This window comes from Puma concolor, chromosome B1, assembly GCF_028749965.1.
Source record: "Puma concolor isolate L17-30 chromosome B1, mPumCon1.1.hap2, whole genome shotgun sequence".
Classification (NCBI taxonomy): Eukaryota; Metazoa; Chordata; class Mammalia; order Carnivora; family Felidae; genus Puma; species Puma concolor.
The window spans coordinates 141,186,951-141,214,550 of record NC_141670.1 but is presented as its reverse complement, the minus strand read 5'-3'; the positions used below and the strand labels follow the sequence as shown (position 1 = coordinate 141,214,550).

The following is a 27,600-nucleotide window of genomic DNA, read 5'->3' as shown; positions in this document are numbered from 1 at the left end:
TGGAGGAGTTGGACAGGTGAAGTTTAAGAGGTGAAGTTGGAAATATGGATAAAGAGTAAACTCTGATAGGCCTTGTAAATTACAACAGAAAAGTTTGAAATTTACCTGACTCCAAATAGAAAGAGCAGCTAAAAAGATGGGAATAAAGGCAAAAGAATGTGATGGCACAGGAATCCATCATAAGGACTTACAAGAAGGAGCAAATGATCATTAGTGATCAAACAAGACAGGGATTAAAAAAACATCCATACAGATTAAAATATATATATATATATATGTGTGTGTGTGTGTATATATATATATATACATATATATGTGTATATATATATATATATATATATATATATATATATATATATATTTGACAAGAAAAATTCCATCTATAGTAAGGGTGGAAATTTGAATCCATAAAGTTGAAAAAAATGGCCATGGTTAGACATTAGAACCAACAAACATAAATAGCTTTAGAGACCCAAAACCCACATTTTTAACCAAAGTGGCATACTTCCTCTCAAAAATATCTTTTTAAGTCTTTCTCTCCTATTGCAATTTCCTTTAATAATGAGTGCAGACTTACCCACTCATTTACCCAGATAGAAGCATGTCAGTCACTATGGATTCCCTGCTCTCTCTCTCACTCATGTTGAACGAACCACTAATTTCTCCTAAGTATAAATCAAGTCACTTCACTTTTCACCCTCTCAACTATCATTTACTTTGATTCAAACTACCATTCTATTTTAAGTAAATTGCTATCATAGCATCCTAAATGATACACTTATGTATTTTCTTACCCACCTCCCATCCATTTGCCAGTCACTCAATACATTTTCTTGTGCACCTGCTCTTGCCTGGAACTGTTCTAGTCCCTGGGACACTGAGGTACTGCAGAATCCATGACCTTAAAGGGTTTATAGTTGAGAGAAGGAGATAGAAAATAAGTAAGCAAAATAAAAGTGGCACAATTAATTTCAGCTCTGGATAGGTACTATGGAAAACATAAAAGAATAAAATTGAATAAAAAGATATTGAATAGAGAGTAGTTGGTTGCTTTAGCTACAGTATATAGGAAAATAACTTTGAGGAGGTGACATCTGTTGGACTTGAAAGAAGTGAAGAAGATAGCCACAGAATTTGAAGGGAGAGACACCCCAAACAGATAATGATTTGAGAGGGAGAGATAGCCCAAGAAAAAGGTACAGCATATTAAAAGTTCCTGAGATAATAGCAATTATGACATATTCAAAGATGGTAAAAAGACCAGAATGGCTGGAATATATTTATTGAAAGGGATTGTAGAGACAGATGAGGTCAGAGTGGAAGTCACAGCCAGAACATATAGGTTTTAAGGAATTTTGATTTTGTTCTTTAATTTTAATTTTTATATTCTTCAATTTTTGAACTAGAGAGTTGATGGGCAACTTAAAGAAGTAACCCTAATCTGGTTTACACTTTAGAAAGATTGATCTCACTGCTGCTGTATGGGGTGGAAAATGTGCGAAGGAGGCCTAGCACAGAGTCAAGGAGGTAAGATAGGGAGCTTTTGTAATCAACCAGCAGGAGGTGAAACTCTTTCAAGGTGGTACTATTAGAGATAGAGGGAAGTTACTGAATCCTGTCTGTGTTTTGGTGGCAGAACAGAAAGGACTCTGATGTGTTTGATGTAGAATATTAAAGAAAGAAAAGCAAGATGACTACTAGGTTTTTGGCTTGAACAAGAGGTAGATGATGTTGCTACTCACTGTGGCAGGAGAACTCTTGAGGAATGCTGGTTTCGAGAGTCAATGATGAAATTGTGCAGTGCTGGCAGTGTTAATTTTGTAATGCCTCTTAGGTACTCAAGTGGAGAAGTTGATTGGTCTTTTATGTATAGGGATTTAGAACTTAGAGGAGAAGTCTTGGCTAGAATATAAATCTGAAAGATACCTATACCTAAATGGTATGGAAAGTCATGGACTTGCAGATATTTACTAGGCGGAGAGTATAGGTAAAGAAAAGTGAAGTCCAATGATAAATCTTTATGAAACCCCAACATTTAGAGATCTGGAATGTGTGAAAGAGCCAGCAAACAATACTGAGAAGTAGCAAGTAGGAGAAAAGTAGAAGAAAAGTCAAGTGGGAGCAATGCTACAAACATGGGAGAAGAAGCAATTTTAAAGGAAAGAATGCTCACCATGTCAGATGCTGCTGAGAGGTCAAATAAGATGATGCCTAAGTTTCCCCTGGCTGTTGTAACAAGTTACTACAAACTGGGGGGCTTAACACAACAGAAACTTATTTTCTCACAGAAAGTCTTATTTCACAGAAGTCTGAAATGAAGATGCTGGCAGAACCAAGTTCTCTCCAAAGATCTAGGGGAGAATTTCTTCTATGCCTTTCCCTTAACTTCTGGTGTTTCTGGAAATCACTGGTGTTCTTTGGTTTGTAGACCTATCACTCTAATCTATGCCTCCATTATCACACAATTCTCCTTCTGCACCTGTGTTTCTGTCTTCTGTTTTCATAAAAACACCGATCATATTGGATCCTCCTCCCCAATTGAATATGATCGAATCTTAATTTTATTATACATACAAAAACCTTATTTCCAAATAAGGTCACATTCATAAGTACCAAGGGTTAAACCTTCAACATATCTTTTTTGGACAGCTGGGGGGCATGATTCAACCCACAACAAATGATAAATAGTTTGACATTGTTTTTGGCTAGGTAAATATCATGGTTACATTGGCAAGGGCTGTTTCAGTGATGGGAATGGGTAAATGTCTCATTGGAGTGGGTAGAAAAAAAGAAAAAAGTGTGTAAGATAGGGAGAAACAACTGTTTATTGATTTTTGCACTGTCACTGGAGTAAGGCTTGGAGTCCAAGTAGTTTGTTTTGTTGTGTTTTAATTTTAGATGGATAATATTAACCCATGTTTTATGTTAATAGGAATGATCCAGTAGAGAGAGGGGTATTGATGGTGTAGGAGAAAAAGGAAATGATTGATGAAAAGAAGTCCTTAAAAGGAAGATCGGGTCCAGAACACTAGGGAAGGGTTTGTCTTTGAGAGGGGCAGAAGCCATTTGTAAAGTTATAGCAGGAGGGAAGAAAGATCTATAGGCACACCAGCTAAGTTGGTTGGTGAATTTGAGTTTGGGAAGATGAGACAGCTCTGCTATGAGTGTATCTATTTTTTCTGCATTATTGCTCTGAATGATCTTTAATTACATCATTATGGATTTGTCTTTTCCCTAGAGAAGGCCTCAGATTTAACTTTTATTGAGTATGCTAAAGAGTTAACATTCTATGTTGGATGGGTGGTCACTGATTTTGAAATTGGAATCTTATCAGACTCATAGTTTGCTGACACGAAAATAACATGGTCATTTATTTGGGCCTTTGAATTTGTGGTATTATTGTAATCAGCAGAATACATATCATTATATCAAGAGTGGCATTTAAGGCTTAATTTTCTATTTCCTACTCTAGGCTTAAAGCAGACTCCAAATGGGTTTATAGAAAACTATAAGAGGATACAACATGTTTTAGACAAAGCTAATTATGACGATCACAAGCTTATTTAAAAGCCATTTAGTAAATGGATATGCTTTTTAAAAAGTAGTTCTATAAAGTATACAATATTCATGAGATTTGAATCTATATTAATTTGCTGTCAGCAGAAATTATATGTGAATTTTATGAGGTCTGAACTCTACAAGGGACATGACTATTTCCTAAGCATTAGTATTTCTCTACATAGTGAGTACAAAATAAATGGAGAATTTCAACCCAGAGGCTCACTTGCTACTCTTTTTGTTTCATTTTAATGAAAGTACACGCTGGAAAAATTATGATATAGTTTTAGAACTGACATAATTGATCTGCATGGCCTAATAAGGCTTGAAGGGCTAATTCCATAGCAATTTTCTTAGGTAATTTTCGTTAAATGCATCTAGGAAATTAGAAAAAGATTGGATTTACTTTCCCACACTCACAACTTTTTATTTTATTGTTAAGTTGGGTGATCCCAGGTTTCAAATGCTATTTGGTGTAATTGAATCTTGTTCTGGGTGTTCTCTTTCTCTCTCTGGTCAACTAATTGCAAAATTGATTTACTAGTTTTCTCCATTTAGGCCTTGAATTTACTCTGCTATAGAGCCTAGAGCTTGGGGAAACGTCATTCTTCTCTGTCCCCACTTCCCAGTGGGCCTCCACCCTAATACTTTCAATGCTGAAGTTATAGGATTACTTGCTTATTATATACACTCATACCATTTCTACAAACCTACTGCGTAGACATGTAGTCTTAGCTTTATGACCTGGGAAGGAACAGCGTTTTATGACAATTAAAAGTTTGTATAACTGTTACTAAAAGAATACAAATTCTTGGAAATATAATTCCTTTAAAGATTTCAGTGGAGGGGCAACTGGTTGGCTCAGTCAGTTAAGTGTCTGACTTGATTTTGGCTCAGGTCTTGATCTCATGGTTCATGAGATTGAGTCCCACGTTGGGCTCCATGCTGACAGTGCGGACCCTGCTTGGGATTTTCTCTCCCTCTCTCTCTACCTCTCCCCTGCTCTTGTGTGTCCACTCTCTCCCTTTCTCTCTCTTTCAGAATAAATAAACATGTAAAACAATAAATAAAGATTTCAGTGAATCAGTGGGTCAAATGCTATGGACTTAAATATTGTTTAGATAAATCATTTTTAAAGCTTGTATTAATCTGAAGATTACTTGATTTAATTCAATAATCAATATTATGAATGTCTCTGAATTTCATATGTAGTATATACTGCATATAAGTGTATGTATAATTTGTGAATATGCATATATATACATATATAAATACTTTATACAAAAACACATCCTTTCCTTACATTTTCCCGCAAATACTCTTGTTTTAGATTAGACAAAACATTGAGACTTATGTACAATTCATATACAAAATATTAAAAGGATTTTTATTAAGTATGTAGTGCTTCATATGACAGATACAATGTTTTCCTACTAAGATAACTAATTTAATTTAGCTTAAATTAAATTAAATTAAATTTTTTAAGTTTATTTATTTTGAGGTGGGGAGGGGCAGAGAGAGAGGGAGAGAGAGAATCCTAAGTAGGCTCTGCTTTGTCAGCCCAGAGACTGATGTGGGGCTCAGTCTCATGAACTGTAAGATCATGACCTGACCCAAGATCAAGAGTTGGACGCTGAACTGACTGAGCTACCTACATGCCCCTAAATTTATTTTAAATGTGTTCCATGCATGTATGAAAATGTTTCTACCTCATGATTCTTATATTAAAGATACAAAAATTCTTTAAAAACTAAAATAATTAACCATTTCTTTCTCATTTATAAGGAGATTTATTGTTTTCTGAGAAAGTGTAATTTTCTAATTGCTTATGCTAATGAAGTTTTAAACACTACCACCTCAGTGAGGCATTCATTAAGTGCATGTTTATGATAAGTGCTTGGAAAAAAAAAATAAGTAAGTTTGGTTCTAGATATCCAGAAACTCTGAGGCAAATCACACTGATGTGTAGATGGACATAAATTTATGGATTTTTGGTGGTCTTTCAGGTTTTCTGTATACAGTATCATGTCATCTGCAAATAGTGAGAGTTTGACTTCTTCCTTGTCAATTTGGATGCCTTTTATTTATTTTTGTTGTCTTAGTTCTGTGGCTATAACTTCCAGTACCATGTTAAATAAAAGTGGTAAGAATGGACATCTCTGGCTTGTTCCTGACCATGGAGGAAAAGCTCTCAGTTTTTCCCCATTTAGGGTGATATTAGGTGTGAGATTTTTCATATATGGCTTTTATTATGTTGAGGTATGTTCCTTCTATGACATGATACTATATACAGAAAACCTGAAAGGCTCCACCAAAAAACTTCTGTAACTGATAAACGAATTCAGTAAAATTGCAGGATACAAAAATCAATGTACAGAAATCTGTTGCATTTCTATACACCAATAATGAAGCAGCAGAAAGAAAAAATAAGGAATCAATACCATTTACAGTTGCACCAAAAACAATAAGAGGCCTAGGAATGAACTAACTAAGGAGATGAAAGACCTCTGTTCTGAAAACTGTAAAACACTAATGAAAGAAATTGAAAATGACACAAAAATGGAAAGACATTCCATACTCATATATTGGAAGAACAAATATTGTTAAAATGTCTACACTACCCAAAGTAATCTATACGTTTAATGCAATCCCTATCAAAATGCCACCAGCATTTTTCACAGAGCTAGAACAAACAATCCTAAAATTGTATGGTACCACAAAAGACCTCGAATAGCCAAAGCAATCCTGAAAAAGAAATCAAAGCTGGAAACATCACAATTCCAGAGTTCAAGCGGTATTACAAAGCTGTAGTCATCAAGACAGTATGGTACTGGCACAAAAACAGACACATAGATCAATGGAAGAGAAAAGAGAACCCAGAAATGAACCTACCACTATTTGGTCAATTAATCTTCGACAAAGCAGGAAAGAATATCGAATGGGAAAACAACAGTCTCTTCAACAAATGGTGTTGGGAAAACTGGACAGCTACATGCAGAAGAATGAAACTGGATCACTTTCTTACAGCATACACAAAAATAAACTCAAAATGGATTAAAGACCTATATGTGAGACCTGAAACCATAAAAATCCTGGAAGAGAAGGTGGTTACTTCTTTGACATCAGCTTTAGTACCTTCTTTCTAGATATGTTTCCTGAGGCAAGGGCAACAAAAGCGAATATAAAATATTGGAACTACATAAAAATAAAAAAAAAAAAAAAACTTCTGCACAGTGAAGGAAACAATCAACAAAACTAAAAGACAACCTACAGAATGGAAGAGAATGTTTGCAAATGATATATCTGATAAAGGGTTAGTAGTCAGCGGAGCCTGGGTGTCTCAGTCAGTTGAGTGTCCATCTCTTGATTTTGGCTTAGGTCATGATCCCAGGGTCCTGGGATAGAAACCCGTGTCAGGCTCCATGCTGAGTGTGGAGCCTGCCTATGATTATTTCTCCCTCCCCCTCTGTCTTCTCCCCAACTTGTGCACTTTTTCTCTCTTTTTTTAAAAAAAGGTTAGTATCCAATATATATAAAGAATCTATAAAATGCAACTCCCCCAAAATGAATAATCTAGTTAAACAATGGGCAGAGGACATGAATAGACATTTTTCCAAAGAAGACATATAGATGGCCAATAGACACATGAAAAGATGCTCAATATCACTTAATCATAAGGGAAATAAAATCAAAACTACAATGAGATATCATTTCTCACTTGTCAAAATAGCTAAAATCAATGACATAAGAAACAACAGGGGTTGGCAAGGATGTGGAGAAAGAGGAACCCTCTTGCACTGTTGGTAGGAATGCAAACTGATGCACCCATTCTGGAAAACAGCATGCAGTTTCCTCAAAAAGTTAAAAATAGACCTACCCTACAATCCAGCAATTGTACTACTAGGTATTTATCCAAAGAATACAAAAGTAGTTATTCAAAGAGATACATGAACCCTGATGTTTATAGCAGCATTATCTACAATAGTCCAATTATGGAAATAGCCCACATGCCCATCAATTGATGAATGGATAAAGAAGATATACATATACATGTATATATGTATATATATACACATATTGGAATATTATTATGGAAAAAACACATATTATGGAATATTACTCAGTAATAAAAAAGAATGAAATCTTGTCATCTGCAATGATATGGATGGAGCTAGAAAGTATTACACTAAGGGAAATAAGTCAGAGAAAGACAGGTAACATATAGTTTCACTCGTATGTGCTATTTAAGAGACAAAAGAGCAAAGGGGGGAAAAAAGAGAAAGAAGCAAACCATGAAAAAGATTCTTAACTATAGAGAATAAACTGATGGTTATGAGAAGAGAGGTGGGTAGGGGGTATGGGTTAAAAAGGTGATGTGGCTTAAGGAGTGCATTTGCTGTGATGAGCACTGGATATTGTGTGGAAGTGTAGAGTCACTATATTGTACACCTGAAACTAATATTACACTGTATGTTAACCAACTGGAATTTAAATAAAAACTTTAAAAAATCAGATAACTAAGCGTATTGTGTGAATACGTGAGATATTCATGTGAAATATTCTGAGATGATTTCTGAGAAATCATTTTCTTAGAAAAATCAGTGAAAATGTTAAATAGGTTAAATATTTAAATGAAGCTGGGATTAAGAGTGTTCTTTTTTCCCTTGCAATCTCCAAAAATACCTTTACAGAAATGGTAAAATTATAGAGGTTGCTTGAATGAAGATGTAATATCTTGAGAACATTTCATGGCTATGATAGAGACTAAAGAAAATTTTAATGGTCAAAATGTGATGATTGTGTGAAGAAAATACTAGGTGGAAATTAGAATAAAGAAGTAAAATGGGTCAGTGTGAGACAATAGTTTTCTACTTCCTTCTAGATTACTCTAGATTTCTTTACATAGTTTATCAATAGGTTTATCTCCTATTTTGGTATCTATGATATAATTATCTTTTAGCTTTCTTACTTTCTTCTGACTTTTGATTTCATTCTCTTTCTTGGGCTATCAGATTTTCAGACAAAATAATTAGGACATCTTCGTATGGAGAATGAACTACAGAGAGAATAAAACATGCAAGATACATGCCAATACATGCAAAATCAGATTTGAAAAGATGAAATAATAGCTTGGATCAGGAAGATGAGAGGGAAGACAAAGAGAACTGATTTGAGAGATATTTAGAAGGTAATATTGAAAAGGATGTGGTGACAAGATATAGTTAAGACCAGGGTTGAAACAAAGGGAGTGGACATGGATAACTGGCCTCTACAGCTGGAGAGATGGATGGATAAATATGGTGCACTCAAAGATCAGGAATGGGGCAAAAAGAGATCATGGATCTGCTTTTGGGTATATTGAGTTTGAGTTGTTATGACAAAAGAAGTTGTTGAAATGTTAAGTAGATAACTGAAGAAAGAAGATCTCCTAAAGTCTACTCCAGTGTTTATCTACACATTGCTATGCCTCAGATACTTACATTTGTATGCATTGAAGTTAATTTTCTTTTCCTCCTCTACTCCTCAGATCTTACATCCACTTGGTCACCAAGCCCAGTCAATTTTACATTGTAAATGTGTCTCAAATTAATGTGGGGTAAAAGGTCAGGAAGCCAAAGAGATAGGCAACAGCCATCTCTAAGGGCTCTGTTGTGCTGTGCTCAGTAGCATAGACAGTGCTCTGTAGATGATGAGTAACACTCAAAGAACTTAGACAAATGGTTGATGTGATCAGACATGCATTTTAAGAATACACTGGCAGCAGTAGGTGGGAATAAATATCTCTGTAGGAATGGGGAACAAGATAAGAGAAGGGAGGCCAACTGAAAGGCCACTATAACATTTTAGATAATAGATAATAAAAGGCTGGGATAAAGAAATGACAGAATGAATAGTGGATAAAGATGGAGTTCAGTAATTTTGGAGATAACTGCAAAGCATGTTATTTGTTTTGATGTAGGAAATGGGGGTTGAGTACTATTCTTGTGTTTCTATTTGGGGGATTCAGTAGGGCATGAGCAGTTGATAATTTTTAATGGGGAGACAAGTGTGATCCTAGCATTAGAAGATTTACTGTATTCAAGTAGTTAAGAGCATACAAGTTAGAGGTGGATAGGAACTAGATTCAAGGTCTAGATTTATTGCTTACCCAGTATTACAGATCACAAAAGGTCTGTGCTAAGTTTTCCAAGCCAAATACCCTGTTCTATAGTATAGGGAGTGAAAGAACACCCTCATCATAATATTGATTATTGAAGAGAAAATTCAGAAAAGAAAATTGGCGCACTACATGATACATGACAAATATGTAACAAGTGTGATTTCTGCAGTAAAAGAAAATTATAGTGTTGCTAGAGCTACAATAGTCAATAAAAAAGAAATTGTAGAAAACATGCAATAGTTTTCAAGGGAAGCACTGAATGGTTTTGCATCTCTTTTTAGAAAAGATGGTTGAAAGGTTTCCTTAAGACAATCAGATATAGATTTTGTTAGAGATCTAAAGATTGGTGGCCACTAGCAAGATATTATAGAAATCAGAATATTAAAACAAATACTTTACGTAATGGATTATGTTTTATGTTATAGGAAACCACAGTCTACTTTATTACTTTTCTACTCTCTGCAAACCACTTTGCCATTTGCCATAAACAAAGATGGAAAAGACATTGACCCTCCCTACACTATTTCTAATGTAATAGGGATTATGTTACTCTTTTAAGTGGCTAAGTGGCAGAGTGGGGATGGGTTGGGGTGAGTTATCCTTTTTCATATGGTAGTAAACTAAGAATCCTGAATTTATTGAATGGAAAAAAAAACAAAAATAAAATATGCCCTTCCTAATCAGAGACTCATGAGGATTGTAATGAAAGGTCACATGCTGTTCCGGGCTGAGAAAGTGGAACCTGTTGACACTTATTTTCCCACTGAATGTTGACTGTGTAAACAGTTACATGGCTGACTAGTTTGGGCTTTGAAATATGCATTATTGAAGCTGGTATAAAAGCACTGCTTACAACTTTTCCTTCAGAGTCATTCAAAGAAACCACTGTACATGGGTAAGGAAAACCTATGAATTAGGCAGTTCCTAATATACCCATTTCCTGTGTTGAAATCTCTATGAAACATAAGATTGCGTTGTATATGACCAGTAACATTGTGCTGACATGATCTTTTCCCTCCTTGCTATTTTCCAACTTCTATAAAATGTTCCCTTTCAAGAAAATGAAGGTATTATACAGATGTTTATTTCCTTTTTAATTGAATCCATGCCTGTCCATTAATAAACCCTTATGGAAATTATATGACTCATTCAATGGTACCTTCATTTTAAACAAATGACATCAGTGTTTGGAAAATAAAATGCACATCAACTTACATTTTACTGAAAAGAGTAGAGTTGAATAGATCTTTAATTCTTTAGTTCCTAGATAAAAAAAATATGATATAGAGATAGTGAGAAATTTTGGAAAGAACAGATGTTATAGAGCCATGTTAATCTGGGTTGATTCTTGGATTTCCCACTTATTACAGGCTAACCATTACTTTCTAAACACTAAACACTATTTCAACCGTACAGAGCCTGAGTTTTCCTACCCACAATATGGAGGCAATCATTTTCATACAGTTGAGATATTTCTAGAAAAAAATTGTATAATGTTTAAGGCACAAATAAACTAATACTTAGTAGGTGTTTAACAAAATATAAGGAATATGTATTCTGTAAAAAATAAATTGTAATATGTGTTTTGTTACTTCTGGTTCCCTAGAAGTAGAGCCTAAGATGCAGATTTTAGTGGAAGGAATTCAAGGAGAAAGGTCTCTCACGTGAAACCCGTTAAGGGCATGATGGAAGCATGATAGTATAGAAGACAAAAGTGGGCAGAGATGTGATTTCAGTGGAAATCTAGCTTCACTCTGATCACACAGGAAGCACCAGCGCATGATTTGTTTCAGAGCTTGCTTTTCCTGGAGGCAAGAGGGGCAGTGTGCTATATATACATTCTCCTTCCCCCTTCCTGTGTCTATCAATTAATCATCAGCTGCCGAGAGGGTTGGGGAAGGAGGGAGTAAAGTGGCTCAGGTCAGATAAGGGCAGTTCTTTTTGAGGAGAGAGCAGGTGTGAACCATTAGCCATTAACACCTGCAGCATCTGGAGCTGGGTGCACCAGCCTGGGAAAGGGGATCTGGGAGGGACACTGCCAACATGCACTGCAGATGCAAAAGGTTAGTTTTAGCCATTTTTGAAAGAAAAGAATGCTACTCTTTCAATAATGTAATTGTATATACGCAAAAAAGTATTTTTGTTTAAGATATTTAAATTTATCAATCATTTTTATATGAAGCTTTAATTGCTTCTTTAGTGTCCCATTTCTAAAATGAGAACAGCTATTTGAATTAAAATAAAACGTATTTTACTGCAAAGTCCTCTTCGTTTACAAATAATCATAAGTGCAAACATGGTTTTTGGGTCCAGAAATTTTGCATATATAATAAACTTTTCCATTTAAATCTTATACCCACTAGTACATGTTCCCATATGTAATGGGTGCTGTTTTGTTGGACTGACAGAATCAAGGCAGCGAATCTACTCATGATTCAGAACCAGCATCATGTCAGAATGCATTCATGAAAGACACGTTTGTGGATATACAAACTGTGGTCATAGGAGTGGGAATATAGTTTACTACTTTCTAAACACTGAGCATTTTCAAAGTTAGTGCAATCTTTTTTTCAAAGTTTTAATTTAAATTCCAGTTAGTTAACATGCACTGTAATATTAGTTTCAGGCGTACAACATAGTGATGCAACACATCCATACATCACCTAGTGCTCATCACAAAAAGTGTACTCCTTAATCCTCATCACCTATTTAACCCATCCTCCCATCTACCTCCCTTCTGGTAACCATCAGTTTGTTCTTTATAGTTAAGAGTCTGTTTCTTGGTTTGCTGTTCTCTGTTTCTTTTTTCCCCTCTTTACCCATTTGTTTTGTTTCTTAAATTCCACATATGAGTGAAATCATATGGCATTTGTCTATCTGAATGCTTTTGGGCACTTGTGGAATAGAAAAAAGAAGAAAATTGACGTAAGTCGCTAAAATTTGAAAAATGAATTGCTTGGTCACATTATTGAGTTGCTATAATTCCCAAAGTTCTATGCAAACAAGTGGCTTTAGCTATTTGTCTAATAATGAAATGTAATAGGATTGTTTAGACATTAATAGAAGTATGAATAACCTAAGAATGCATTGCTCCTCTTTGTAAACAAAAATAAGGGCAAAAATGGTCTGCTGATTTACTCATAGCAAATGCTCCAATAAAGTTTATGTGACCTTTTGACTACCAGTCTAAAATCCTTAAAGTTCTGAAAACCAAAGAAATTTTTAAAATTTGGAACCGAGTAATTTGGCAATGAAACCTGATCTGAAATGAGACTATTTATAGATTTTATCTCATTTAGTGTGGCTGTGCCTTTGGTTCATTGCAGAAAAAGTAATGTGTTTGGTTATTGGATGCTGTCCTAGGCTTACCTGGGAATGTTGATTTGTATATGTATACCTACCATATTACCTTGCTAAAAGAAAAATATTCTGAGTTTTAAAACAATTCTAGCTCCAGAGTTTTCAGATAAAAGATTATATGTGTATATATATATATATATATATATATATATATATATATTCCTTCTTTAATATATAATTCTCTGTATATTATATCTATAATTCTTTATATATATAATTATATATATAATCCTGTATATATTATATATAATATATATGTGAAGTATTAATTATGGTAAAATGAGCTACATAAGAAAACAAAAAACATCTTAATGGTCTAATATAATAAAAATTTATTGCTTTCTCACTTTAGCTCAGTTGCTTATCCATGTTAAACTCACAGTAGAGCTTTTTCTGTTTCATGTACTTATTCAGGGACCTGTATTGTAGATAAGCTCCATTATCTTTATTCCTTAGCTTCTGAAAATGCTCTGGATATTGAGAATCACTCAAGGGAGAGAGAAAGAAGAATCATTCAGAAGATTCTTTACAGGTCAGAACTGGAAATCTGGTTTACAGTACTCTGTCCTGGACTCATTCATATGGTCACACTTATTTGGGAAGACTGGGAAATATGGTCCATCTGAGTGGCAGAAGGAAAGCAACATGTTATTGGTCATGGTACCTGCCACATATATGTATGTGTATATTATTGCTATGTCCTATTCTCAAAGCAAAGGACTTAATTACAGAAAAATTATTTCATAATTAAGGCCATTAGTTATCTTTAATAAATGAATATGCTACGCTTTCTAAAAATAATGGGAAAACTGAAAAATAGGAGTAATGTTGTAGATAACTAGTCTTATCATATAATAACATATTAAAAAGCTACCCTTGTTAAGACAATATGGCACAGGAACATGAATCGATTCATGCTCTACTGTACTCGTAATCAGATAAATGAAAATTAAAGTGAGTTATATATTTTACATACACAGATAAGAAACAAAATAAAATGGCAGATCTTGCCAAATGCAGGTGAGGATGTGAAGAAGTAAGAAATCACGTTCAGTGATTCAACATTTCATACATTATTAGGCAGAGTTCAGAGACCAGTTTAATAAGGTCTGATAAAGAGAAAGATGTGCATAATCTTTAGTAGATATGTATCTGTGAGAAACTGTCAATCATGTATGAGAAGGTAATTCCAAGCACATGCATTGTAGCATTACTTAGAATATAGCAAAAGAACCTAAGTGTTCATAGACATGAGAACAAGTTGTGGCCCATTTATAAAATGGGACATTACACAGCAATCAATGTGAAAAGTAGGTGTACTCTGTATATCAGTGTGGATTGTCTTAAAAACATCATGTAAGAGAAAAAAAAGGCATGTTTCTGAATGATATGTGCAGGATGACCCTCCCTCAGTCACTGACAAGTGCTGTTCCTTTCTATATCTCAGTTTCCTTATCTGCCCATTGGATTAATGACAATAACAAGTTAGTAAAATGGACATGAATATTAAAGGAACTGCTGCTGGCAAAGTGCTTAGAACATTTTTAGAATACAGTAAACAACAAAAATCATTACTTAAAATTAAAAATTTAAAAACCATACAGAATGATTGACAGTCTTTTTTTTATAGATAATCTCATGTTCTAATCATAAAAGCTACATGAGGATTGGGGCATCTGGGTGGCTGAGTCAGTTAAACGCGTTAAACCTATGACTTAGGCACAGGTCATGATCTCACAGCTCCTGAGTTCAAGCCTTGCGTCGGGCTCTGTGCTGACAGCTCAGAGCCCAGAGCCTCCTTAAGAGTCTGTGTCTCCTTCTCTCTCTACCCCTCCCCGACTCATGCTCTCTCTCTCCTTCTCTCTCTCAAAAATAAGTAAGCATTAAAAAATTTTTTTTTAAAAAACTACATAAGGATAATACACACTGAATTTTGGAAAGTCGTTCCATTGTGCAAGACAGAAGGTGGTTAGAAGGGTAATGGGGAAGAAGAATAGAAATGAAAATAGGCTCTTATGTGTCTTATTTCTACACAAATTATGGTGCCAGTATGGGAGAATAGAAAGATTTGAGTAATCTGCTTAGTTGGATGTTGGATACCTGAGTATTAATCATGGTAGTTATGTTAATAAGTATTAGGTGTGTTAGCCTCTTTTATAATTTTCTTTATGCATGAAGTATTTCACAGTCATAAATGGAAGCAGGGAACTATTTTTGGAAAAAATTTAAATGAGTAATTACCAGTGAATTTATTATGTCAAGTAAAATGTTTATAAAGAATAAATAAAAAATGTAGCCAAAAGGGCAAATCTTGGGGTGGCAACTTAGAATTCTTTTTTTCTCTGGGAATGGAACTCAGATTCAGAAGAGGCCCTCTAGAGGCCATGTGTGTCCTGCCTATTCCTGTCCTCTTAGATAACTGATTTATCCTAGGCCAATTGGATTCTGTTGATTGGGAAGGAACATTAGAAATGGTGAGTTAGAGAGCCAAGGAATCATTGACACTAACCCCTTTAAAGAAATGGTTCATGACCAACAGCTGCTGAAGTCCCTGATCTACTCCTATGTATGAAATATTCAACACTGCCTTTGAATCTGGGAGAGATAGAGGCACCTGGGTGGCTCAACTGGTTGAGCGTTCGACTTCGGCCCAAGTCATGGTCTCACGGTTAGTGGGTAAGAGCCCCACTCTGTGCTGACAGCTCAGAGCCTGGAGCCTGCTTCAGATTCTGTGTCTCCCTCTCTCTGCCCCTCCCCCACTCACGCTCTGTCTCTCTCTCTCTCTCCTCTCTCTCTCTCTCTCTCTCTCTCTCTCTCTCTCTTTCTCAGAAATAAAGAAACATTAAACAAATTATAAATCTGGGAGAGATATATTGCAGGACCATTCCAAAAATTCTTCATTTTGCTTACAGTCCAATTTTTGGTTTACAGCCAAGGAACCTTGACTACAATCTTAAAATTAGTAAGGTTTCTCTCTAACACGGAATCCTTTTATGAGAACAGTAGCTTCCAGTTCCATCCATCCAGAGGAAACCACAAAAAGCATTGGTTAAGTTGGAGTCTATGGATTCATGCTCTATGGGCATCTAAGAAAGCTATCACTTCCTCTCAGTCCACTTCTATATACCGTGTTTTCACACAGCAATTTAAAGGTTAACTAAGAACTATTGAAAAATTGCTACAAATTTTGGAAAGAGAAAATCAAAATAGAATGGCTCCAATAAAATGTAAAATTATTGTGTGTGCTGATATGGTAAGGGCTTTTATTTTTGAAATGTCTTAATGAAATTGTAAAATGTGCTTCCCTAGATAACTGTAGAAACATTTATAGACTGTTTTGGGTTTGGACATGTGTAGTGAGAGCCAAGTATATTCATGAAAGTATTTGATCCTTGATGCAGCATGATAGTAATATTTTTTCTTCAAATGCATAAATTTAAAAACTAAAAACTTCTGGCTGCCTAATGTTAACAAACACAATGGCTTTCAAATTGTGAATGATTCAAAACAGCAATGAAGAGAAAAATTCTTTTTTCTAATAAAATGCAATATTTTATTAGAAATGAATGAATTAAATAGCTCTTCTGTCAACAAATAGTTTCACTTCTTAAAACTAACAGTGGTCCTCATAAGGAAGATTCTAGTGAAAATCAGCTGTCAGAGGAGATGTTGACTGTACTATAATAAATAACAGAGCTGACCTTCAGAGCAATAAGAGGAATACAACTTGTGATCACTCTTTATGAGTAGTTCATTACTCTTTATTTATGAGCATTATGGCAAAATCTAATTTGCAGAATGTGATGGTGAACTTGGCAGAAAATTGTAATACCTAACAATTGTAATTTAATGTTTTTAGTATTAAGAGAAAATTGTATTGCATCATATTCAAAAGATTTTCCTATTTTACAAACAAACTTTAAGACATTGGTATGTATGATCTCAGCAAGGTTTGGGTCACCAACACAAATCTGGCAATCATGTTGATTTCTCCTTTCCTCCTTAACTCCAGTATGCTATGAATTAATTCAATGCTCTTGACAGCTAAGCTTTTGAAGTAGTATTCTGTTTAGATGTGATAGCTAAAAGGAACCAGAGTTGGACTTTCCCATTCCTGTCTCCTACTCTTGAGTCCCCGGGGAATGGTATATTTTACAGCTGGGTCTTCACAAGGTTGTGTTCCTTTAGATGAAAAAAAAAAAATTCCCCAAGCAGTAAATATGTTGGTATGTGCTTTTCATTGGACCAGTTCTACATATCTGACCATTACGGGTCTGTATTTTTACTCATCCTGAGTAGAGATGTTTAAGGGAAGGGACTAGATTTGAACCAATGTCTTCATTGCAGTCAGGATAGCAAGAATAACTGCTTCATTTAGCATAAGGGCCAAATACATTTATATTCTTCTTTAGATCTTGAGAGATGGGCAGAAAATCTCAGAAGGGTCAGTTTAAAAAAAAGTTTCAGCAGGGTCAGCAGAAAAAAAAAGTTTCATTCTTTTTTTTTTTTTTTTCAATCTCTATTTCTCTTCATGTTTAACCAACTTTTGCAGTGTTAACAATTACAATTATAAAGATAGTTGTCTTTTGTTGAATGCCTATTTTGTGTTATTACTCATATTTTGTCATGTTTCTTGGCATAAAGTCATTCATAGTATTCCCTTTATAATTTTATATGTCTGAAGGGAAATACTGCTATCCACTTTCTTTCCTGATATTAGTGACTTCTGTTTTCTCCTTTTTTCCTGAGCTGTCTGGCCTAGGTTTATCACTTTTATTGATTTTCTCATAGAACCAACTATTATCTTCATTGATCTTTATTGATTTTGTGTTGTTTATATCATTGATATTTGCTCTTTATTATTTCTTTTCTGCTGCTTACTTTGGGTTTAACTTGATCTTCTTTTTCTAGTTTCTTAAGATGAAAGTTTAGGTTTTTGATTTGAGACTTATTTTCTAACATGGGTGTTTTCATGCTATACCCTGCCCTCTAAGCACTGTTTTAGTCCACAAGATATTTTGATATGTCACATTTTCATTTCCATGCTATTTATTTTTTATGCAGTACAAATTACTTTCTGATTTCTCCTTTGATTATTTTGACCTATAAATTATCTAAAATTTGTTCGTTTTTAAGTATTTGGGTATTTTTCAGTTTCCAAAATTGCCTCAGTGTCTGTGATTAATTTATTAACTTTGATTACCTATTCCTCTTATTCCTTTTCCGTCCTGATCTTATCATTTGAGATGAACAGGCTGAAAGACATATCACTGTTAGCAGATGTGCCTTCACTCTAGTATTTGTTCTTAAGTGATCTCTGAGGAGACTAGAGTTTTTTGTTTTGTTTTGCTCAGTAATTTTCTGTTTCCTAAATTACCTCTGTGTCTTCCAGGCTAAATCTTTTCTTGTATGTATTTGTTGCAAGATTTTCCTCAAATGTCCAGTGATCCTTGGTTATTCATTCATATTTAAGAAAAGGGCAACTTAAGGGGCGCCTGGGTGGCGCAGTCGGTTAAGCGTCCGACTTCAGCCAGGTCACGATCTTGCGGTCCGGGAGTTCGAGCCCCGCGTCAGGCTCTGGGCTGATGGCTCAGAGCCTGGAGCCTGTTTCCGATTCTGTGTCTCCCTCTCTCTCTGCCCCTCCCCCGTTCATGCTCTGTCTCTCTCTGTCCCAAAAATAAATAAACGTTGAAAAAAAATTTAAAAAAAAAAAAAAAAAAAAAAAAGGGCAACTTAAAAGTTGACTGTGAGTTCTGACAGCTTTTGCATTAACCTATGTATGATTGGTCAGGAAACTTGCCATTAGACAGAGACTTTCTTAAATGTGGAAGACTTTGTTCTGTGACACCCAGTGCCTGCTCGCATTCTCTCCAGGGGTTTTGTTAGTTTCTCTAGGTCGTAATCTTCAGTCTTTTTTTCTGGGCATTTAAGGGGCATGGCTGTCGGGCTATTGATAATTCTGTTCATGCAGGTGGAGTGTATTTTTGTTTGACCTTCTCGACCCCACTTCTCACTCCTTGACTTCTGTGTAACTATAATTTCTGAGTTCTGAGCTTCTCCATGGATTAGCTGATAAAACTGATTTTCTTATTGGATGCAGTGTTTTCTCTTGTCCTTCCTTTATTCCTCCATGAATAAGCTCAACTATGCCTGTACGCCTTTTGTTAATAATGCTAGATATATTTTAATTCTCAACAATTACAGTTCTTTATTTTTTAAAGTAGAATTATGTCACTATCTGCTTACTACCAAGAATCTAATGTTTGATATAAGCATAATATGTTCATGTATATATGTAATTTACATATACCTATATAAAAAGTTTTGTTCATTTATTAATGGAATTTTTGGTAAAGCAGATGTTCCCATTTTTAAAAGATTTTTAGGAATAACAGGAGATAATATGTGTATCAAATGATATAGGAACTCTTTGGGTATTATGTCTGGGTGGCTTGGCAATAGATGCTACTTGATAAGCCATTACGAAGGTGACTTTTTGATGCAAATGCTTTCTGTACCTTATTGGATGGGAAAAAGAGTGATTAAATAAAATTATCTCTTAAGTATTTAAAACTAATATGTCAAAATGAATATAAAATTCAATAAAGTGATGTTGTTTACGGGGGGTTCTATAGACCTAAGCAATGAAGGTGTGTCATTGAAAGGAAATTGCACACCACTTTGGCATCTGTGATCAGGTATGAAATAGTTAAATTATCTAGCAAGGGAAATTATGCACATATTTTCCTGTGTGTTTTCTGAGATGACGGAGTTCTCCAAGATTCTTGGAAAAATATTTGAGGAGGAAGAACATCCAGTTCCAAAACACTTTCCTCTTTGGGGGAAGTGTTGGCAGGGAATGAAATACTTAGCATTCGATACCTGGCCCCAGGCAAGGGTTCCCGTCATACTTGCAGGTCTTGGTGTGATTCACCTGGATGGCATAGAATTGAGAAAATAAAAAAAAAAAAATCTCATTTTCTATTATTATCTTTTTGGAGTTGGGAGAGAGAGAAAGGGAGTGAATATGGAAAGGAGAGAGGGACAAATACCTTTAATGCCGATTTCATCATGAGCCATAGCATCTTAGAAATGAAGAGAGTGGAGTTTATCTTGTTCAGCTTCTCTTTCAACTGGGAATAACTTTTTCAGCTTTTCTGGCAGATGGCTATGCAGCCTCTGTTTCAATAATTTAAATATTTTCAATGATAGGTAGCTCAGTTCTTTGCAGGTTATTTCTATTTTAGAGAGTTCTAATCATTGATAGTGCTGGGAATATCTACCTTCTTTTATATTCCTCTTCTTGAGCAATATAAAATAATGCTGTTGCCACAGTGTAATGTCTGAAGAGAACTTTCATTTTTTTTTCTTTTGAATTTTCTGGGCTTTTTAAAGTTAAATTTTCTAATTCCTTCAATCACTGTTTAAGCTTTCAGTATTCTCATTAAATTTTTCTTGTTGCTCCCCCATTTTCAATATCCCTTAAAACTCAAAAAAATCAAAGTATAGCATACAGATATAAATACATAACTCATAAATGAGCGGCTGCATAAATTACCATAAAATGAACAAACCATTTGATCAGTACCCCCAAATTAAAAAAAAGAACATTACAGGTGATCACATAAGCCCCCTTCCAGCCCATTTAGTCACTACTTCCCTAACCCCAAACATAATCACTATTCTAATTTCTAATGCCATTGAATAGTTTTGTCACTTTAGAAATTTTATATAAATAGAACCATATTGTCTGATGCCTTTAACTCAATATTTTGTTTGTAAGAGTCACCCATGTTATTGTGTGTATTATAGTATATACTATTTCATCTCTGTGGTTTTCCATTGTATGTAATCCAATTTATTTTTCCTTTTTTTTTTTTTTTTTCTATTTCTGGACAGTGGATTGTGTATAGTTTGGGGCTGCTGTAATGGCACTGTGAACATTCTTGTACATGTCCTTGTGCACATAGATATATGATTTTCTATTGCATGTACATTTACAGGTGAAATTGTTAGGTCATAAAATATGTTTATGTTCAACTCTAGTAGATAATGTCACTTTTCAAAATAACTGAGCAATTTATATTCCCAGCAACCATGTGTGAGAGCTCCTATTGCTTCATAGTCTCTTTAACATTTGGTACTTCTGTTAAAAAAAATTTTTTAGGGGTGCCTGGGTAGTTAAGTCAGTTAAGCGCCTGACTTCAACTCAAGTCATGATCTCATGGTTTGTGAGTTCGAGCCCTGCGTCGGGCTCTGTGCTGACAGCTCGGAGCTGGGGCCTTCTTCGGATTCTGTGTCTTCCTCTCTCTCTACCCCTCACCCCTCCTCGAAAATAAATATTCAAAAAAATGTTTAAAATTACTGTTTATTTATTTTTGAGAGAGAGACAGAGACAGAGAGACAGAGACAGAGCACAAGTTGGGGAGAGGCAGAAAAGAAGGGAGACACAGAATCCCAAGCAGGCTCCAGGCTCTGAGCTGTCAGCACAGAGTCCTACTAGGGACTCAGACTCACAGACCACAAGATCATGACCTTAGCAGAAGTCAGATGCTTAACCTACTGAGCTACCCAGGTGCCCCTAGTATTTTAGTTTTTTATTTTAGAGATTTAAAAAATTTTTTTTCAACGTTTATTTATTTATTTTTGGGACAGAGAGAGACAGAGCATGAACGGGGGAGGGGCAGAGAGAGAGGGAGACACAGAATCAGAAACAGGCTCCAGGCGCTGAGCCATCAGCCCAGAGCCCGACGCGGGGCTCGAACTCACGGACCGCAAGATCGTGACCTGGCTGAAGTCGGACGCTCAACCGACTGCGCCACCCAGGCGCCCCTATTTTAGAGATTTTAAATATCTCCGTGATGTTATCTCATTGTGGTTTAAATTTGTATATCTCTGATTATTGATGAGGTCTTCATATGTTCATTGGCCATTTGGATATCCTCTTTTGAAAAATGTCTATTCAAGACTCTTGCCCATTTTTCTACTGTGTTTTTTCATTTTTAACAATTTAAGATATTTTCCATATGTTCAGGATTAAAACTCTGTTGATTATTTGGCTTGGGAATATTTTCTCTAGCTCTACTTTGACTCAATCTATTAATGAAAGTTCCTAATTTTAATGTGGTACAATTTATTAGTTTGTTTTTCCTTTATAGGTGGAGTTTTTCTGTCCTGTTTATGATATCTTTGCTATCCCCAAGTCACAAATATATACTCTTATGATATCCTCTAGAAGTTGTATTATTTATATTTAGATGTATTTTTTACCTGCATTTACTTTTTTGCGTGTGTGGCATGAAATAGAGGTCAAATTCCATTGAGATACTTATTGTATGTCCCAGCAAACATGTTAAATAGGCATCGATGTAAAAATTTGGACTTCGGAGTGGGAGTCTCCATTAAAGTTGAAGTTTGGGGCTTGTTGAGTGTACAGATGTTGGTTAAAGCTATGAGATTGTATACTATTGCTAAATACATGAGCACAGGTTGAGAATAACTTGAGGGGAGAGCCCATATTAGAGCTCCAATATGGGTCTAATATTAGCCCATATTAGACCCAATATGGGTCTAATATTAGCCCATATTGGAGCTCCAATATGTGACCTGAAACTAGGCTCATTACTTTGCTACATGATAGTGTAGACTACAATATAGTAACACGGAGCACAGTATACTGTAGATTTCTGTCATCTAGACACTACCTGTAGTAGTGTATCCCGATTGTATTGTCTTATGCCACCATCAAGTCAGGATATAAACTTAACTAAAATGTTATGGTAAGCCAGAACATCATATTTTTAATTTGAATTATTATTAAGCCAAGCCCTTCATTCTGCACTAAAAGATTTCATGAGTTTGGTTATAAAAACAGCAATTTACATTTTTTTAAAACACTCTATGATGCTTTCATGTTATTCAGGTCATTTGTCCCAGCCTCTCCTAATATTTTGGAATCCTAAGTAATTAATGTACCATGCTTGCTATCTGTCATACATCCACACATTCAACGTTTGTACATTTGATAGGCAAGTGGCTGATAGCAAATGTTGGATCCTACGGGATCATGTCCAGAAATCTGTGACTGGTACACCAGGGACCTTCCTCCTTTAGCTGACACTGCTCCAGTTTCAAACCTTGTTTGAGAAACGCTGTTCAATTACATCTAAACTTCAGTCATCCAGGTCGTATTTCCTCATTGTTTCTAGGAAGGAAATCTTGAGAAAAGCCATTTCTCTTTGAATTCTCACTTCATATAGTCTGTAGTGGGGCACCTAATACTGGAACCTTGGCCTCATTCTTGTCAGAGTAAATTACTTCCAGTGTCAATTTATTTCACTTCTGCGAAAAGCACTATCCACAAAATGTTATGATCCATGCCCAGATGTCACACTTCACCTCTAGCCAGCTCCACGGTGTGAAAGTACAAACTCGGTGCACAGTAGTTTTTATTCAGCCAAATTTAAGAAGGAAACATCTCTGAGCATGTGTTCATTTCAGTTGCGACATTTACAAAGTGCCTATTTTATGCAGTGCACTGTTTTAGATGTTATGAAGGGCATAAAATGAATTATGGATCCCTGCCAACTCACCTTGTATATCATCTCTAGGTCTGTCCCTTACATTGCTGTTGAACCACGGCACTATAATCTTAACTTCCTTAAGAATTTGTTCCTAAATTATATCCTGCGATCGCACTGTTTCTTAAAAGATACCACTATATGTTGTTGCAAGACACTTTTCTAAGTTCTTAACTAGCAGTGATGATATTTGGCTTTTTACAAGCGTGTGCCTAACTAACATTTATGCCCTGTGAACCACCTTTGATACTCTGCTTTTATACAGAGAATTGGTAATGAGAGATAAGAACACTAGGTCTTTTAGAGGATAAGCCATGCAGTTAGTGGTCCAGAGGGGTCTAGAAATAAATTCCCTTATCTCTGGTCCTATTTCCCCCCCGCTAGTTCACAAAGTTTGACTTCAAAATTGCAGAGGTATTGGATTGAAAGACCCCTGTTAACAATGAATACAGACTCAAAACTCTCTTAGGTGCACCTCATGATGGCGTTGTTATGAATTTCACGTAAAATAAGGTTCTGCTGCTCCTGTTCTTGCAAGCTACTACTGTTACACTCCCAGGAAGTCTTTGAGGTCTGAAACTTGTGTTTAGGTTGTAAGGGATCGTTTATTCCTGAAACATTTACAGTAGTGCTTTTATAAGGCATGGGACCAAATCATAACATGTGCCTTTAGCAATAAGGAATGAAGGTTGTTGATTATCAGTAGGAAACTTGGATGTTATACACTTGAAATTGGGATACAAAACAAAACAAAAAGCTAAAGATTACCACATCTCAAAGGGAAAAATTAGTAATCCATGAATAATAAACAGAGAAAATATTTTCAAAAGGTAGGGTGTCAAATACCTCTGAGATCAGTTTAACATATATGATCTGCACTTATATGCAGCAGATTACCTAAATTCATACTGACCTTGGCCACTGTAGAGGGCAATATTTTTGAAAGAATGAGCTGTATTAAAACAGTTTCTGCAATGTATTACGCACAAATATGCTTTCCTTCCACGTTAGGCATGCAGAACTTTTTCCCACCTGTTTATTTTTCCTTAAACAAACATATTATCTGATATAACTAGTCCAAAGAAAATTTTCTCTTCCTCTACGTGAATGAACTCCGCTCTTACCCTTTTGCTAAATCCTGGAGCTCTAATGTAGTTCTTATATTACATCCATGTCACCTTTTGGAATCACTTCAATGGTAGAGTGCCTTGAATTATTTTCAAACATTTAATCACCTTCTGTTTAAGTCAGTTTTCTCCCGTGACAGTGCAAATTTATTTTACAAATATAACATATGATAATACAGACTGGGTTCCCTGTGCTATTATGAAATGAAAAACAAGCTTTGTCTCCGTCTTTATAGCTGTAAAATATGACAAAATTAATAATGTTTCATCAAGTCTGTACGATAGTTCTCATGACTACTATTGCATGCTGTGATTGTCTATTATGCTTTCACCACTAAAAAATTCCTATTTTTAAAAATAGGAATGGAAAACACATAAAGGGTTGGGAGTGTCCAAGATATAAGGAGGACAGTTTCTATAAATGATTTAGGCTTACTCTGTGGTGAAGATGGTAGGCTCTAGAGTCAGACTTTTAGGTTCATAGTTGAGCTCTGATATTCACTAGTTGGAGCACTTTGGGAAAATAATATGCCCTTTCAGGACCTCAGTTCCCTGTGCTGTGGAATGTGGGTAACAATGGCTCCCACTCATGGAGTTATGGGTTGCTTTAAATGAGATGAAATACGTGATGTGCTTAGTATGGTACCTGTAGTTAGTGCTTAATAAATATTAGTTACTTTTAAGGTTTAATGGCTCAGTCGGTTAAACATCCTACTTCAGCTCAGGTCATGATCTCACAGTTCGTGGGTTCGAGCCCCGCATCAGGCTTTGTGCTGACAGCTCAGAGCCTAGAGCCTGCTTTAGGTTCTGTGTTTCCCTCTCTCTCTCTGCCCCTCCCCCGCTCACACCCGTGTCTCTCTCTCTCTCTCTCTCTCTCTCTCTCTCTCTCTCTCAAAAAGTAAATAAACTTTTTAAAAATTTTTTTTTCAACGTTTATTTATTTTTGGGACAGAGAGAGACAGAGCATGAACGGGGGAGGGGCAGAGAGAGAGGGAGACACAGAATCGGAAACAGGCTCCAGGCTCCGAGCCATCAGCCCAGAGCCTGACGCGGGGCTCGAACTCACGGACCGCGAGATCGTGACCTGGCTGAAGTCGGACGCCCAACCGACTGTGACACCCAGGCGCCCCAAAACTTTTAAAAAATTAAAAAAATAGATTTACACATGACATTATTATGTCAAGTAGCAACCTTTTCAGATGTTTGATTGGAGGAACCACCAGGAAAAGCTTACAAGGTTCTATTCTTTTTAGTGTACAGATGATAAAATTGAGACTCAAAGAGGTGACAGCTTACTATAGCCATCTCAATGATATAATAACATAAATCAGGTTAAGCTTCTAATCTCACTGTTTTCTCATACAGCATTATTTAATGTGCTACTATGACTTATTTTTGCCTACATTTTAAGTTTATCGGGTTTGGATACTTGCTGAAATTTTTCATTTGGTGAATTTTTCTTGATAGAAAACATAACGATGTTTTGTACACTTTGGAGTGTAAGTGGCATATGGGTAAATAAACAATAAATAATGTTGGAGTTTGAGGACATTATATAAAACTTCTCTGTTCCTCGCTTAAATTTGGAACTGATTGAGAGAAGACTCGAAAGTCAGATAGAATAAGAAAATGACATTTACTTTCAAAAAGAAAAAAATCATATCAGATGTATGATGGGAGCAACTGGGTTTTCCATTGTTGTTTGTTTTTCCCAGCCTAGAGTTTGGAGCAATTAAATTAGCCTAAAGGAAATTCTGTTCTGCAGAGTGGACTTTTACATAGACTCACTATTCCACTTCATACTTACAGCTTTTGCTTGATTGGCTCCACCTAGTCAAGAGACTAATGCACCACTAAATTTTCCATGTCTAAGGAAAGGAATATGGGTACCACAGCACAGTTTTTTGTTTTTAGTCAAGAAGTTCTAAGTAAATGTAAATGAGGGGAAGGCAGGAATGAACCCTAGATGTGTGCTTATTAAAGTTAAAATACTTGGTAAGAACATCGGCAATCACTGCGCATGTGTAAGATTATCCTAGAGGTGCAAGCCTAAGAAGCAACATAACAAAATACATAAAAATATATAAACATGGAAAGGAAGAATCCAAAGTGTCAGTAGTGGACATTGATGTCATTTCTTCCAAAGTTCAGGAGAACTCAGTGAAAAATCAGTAAAACTACTCCTAAGAAAATTTGGTAGGGAGACCAAATATCATCAGATTTTGCCTTCTGCCAGAGAATACCAGGATAAAAGTTTAAATATAAAAATAATCAACCATTAGATTTAGGTTGAGGAGAGACAAATCCAGTGGCTCTGATGGCTAATCTCTTTCTGATTCAGTTGCTTCACGGAGAGCTGGCTCAGCAAGTCTGAGTTAGCGTAGAAGAAAAGAATAGTTGCTGGGGACCCGAGACTGCCCCTTTCCACCAAAGCCCTCCCCTGACAAGGTGGCCTCCACTGTTACAGATCAAATAGATCCCCGTGCCCCTTAGACTCATAAATATGTGAAGTATTGCTAACTCAGGTTTCCTGTCTGCTGGAATGTTGGCCGTGTGCACACAGACCTGGGCAGCGGGCAATGAGAATTGAGGGCTGGAGATGGTGTGTGGTCTACTGCTTCTCTGCTTATCAGCTTTCCCTTGATAACCCCCATTTCTGTCTGCACTGTGAAGTGCTGGTGGCATGCGCCAATGACCCCTGTGCTCACAAAAGTGTAAGCTAATGTTTTATGCCTTTAGGGTAAAAAAGATCTGTAAGGATGGCACAAACGCCAGCAATGTTGGAGGCAGGGAATTATAATTTGAGAAAAATCAG

The 27,600-nt window shown here is 35.8% G+C and overlaps 1 protein-coding gene across 3 annotated transcripts in view; it reads left to right on the top strand.

Annotated features, from left to right (window-relative positions):
• The window catches only part of CFAP299 (cilia and flagella associated protein 299), a 591,216-nt gene that overhangs the window by 233,673 nt on the left and 329,943 nt on the right, over positions 1-27,600 (top strand). The gene's annotated exons all lie outside the window — the stretch shown is intronic.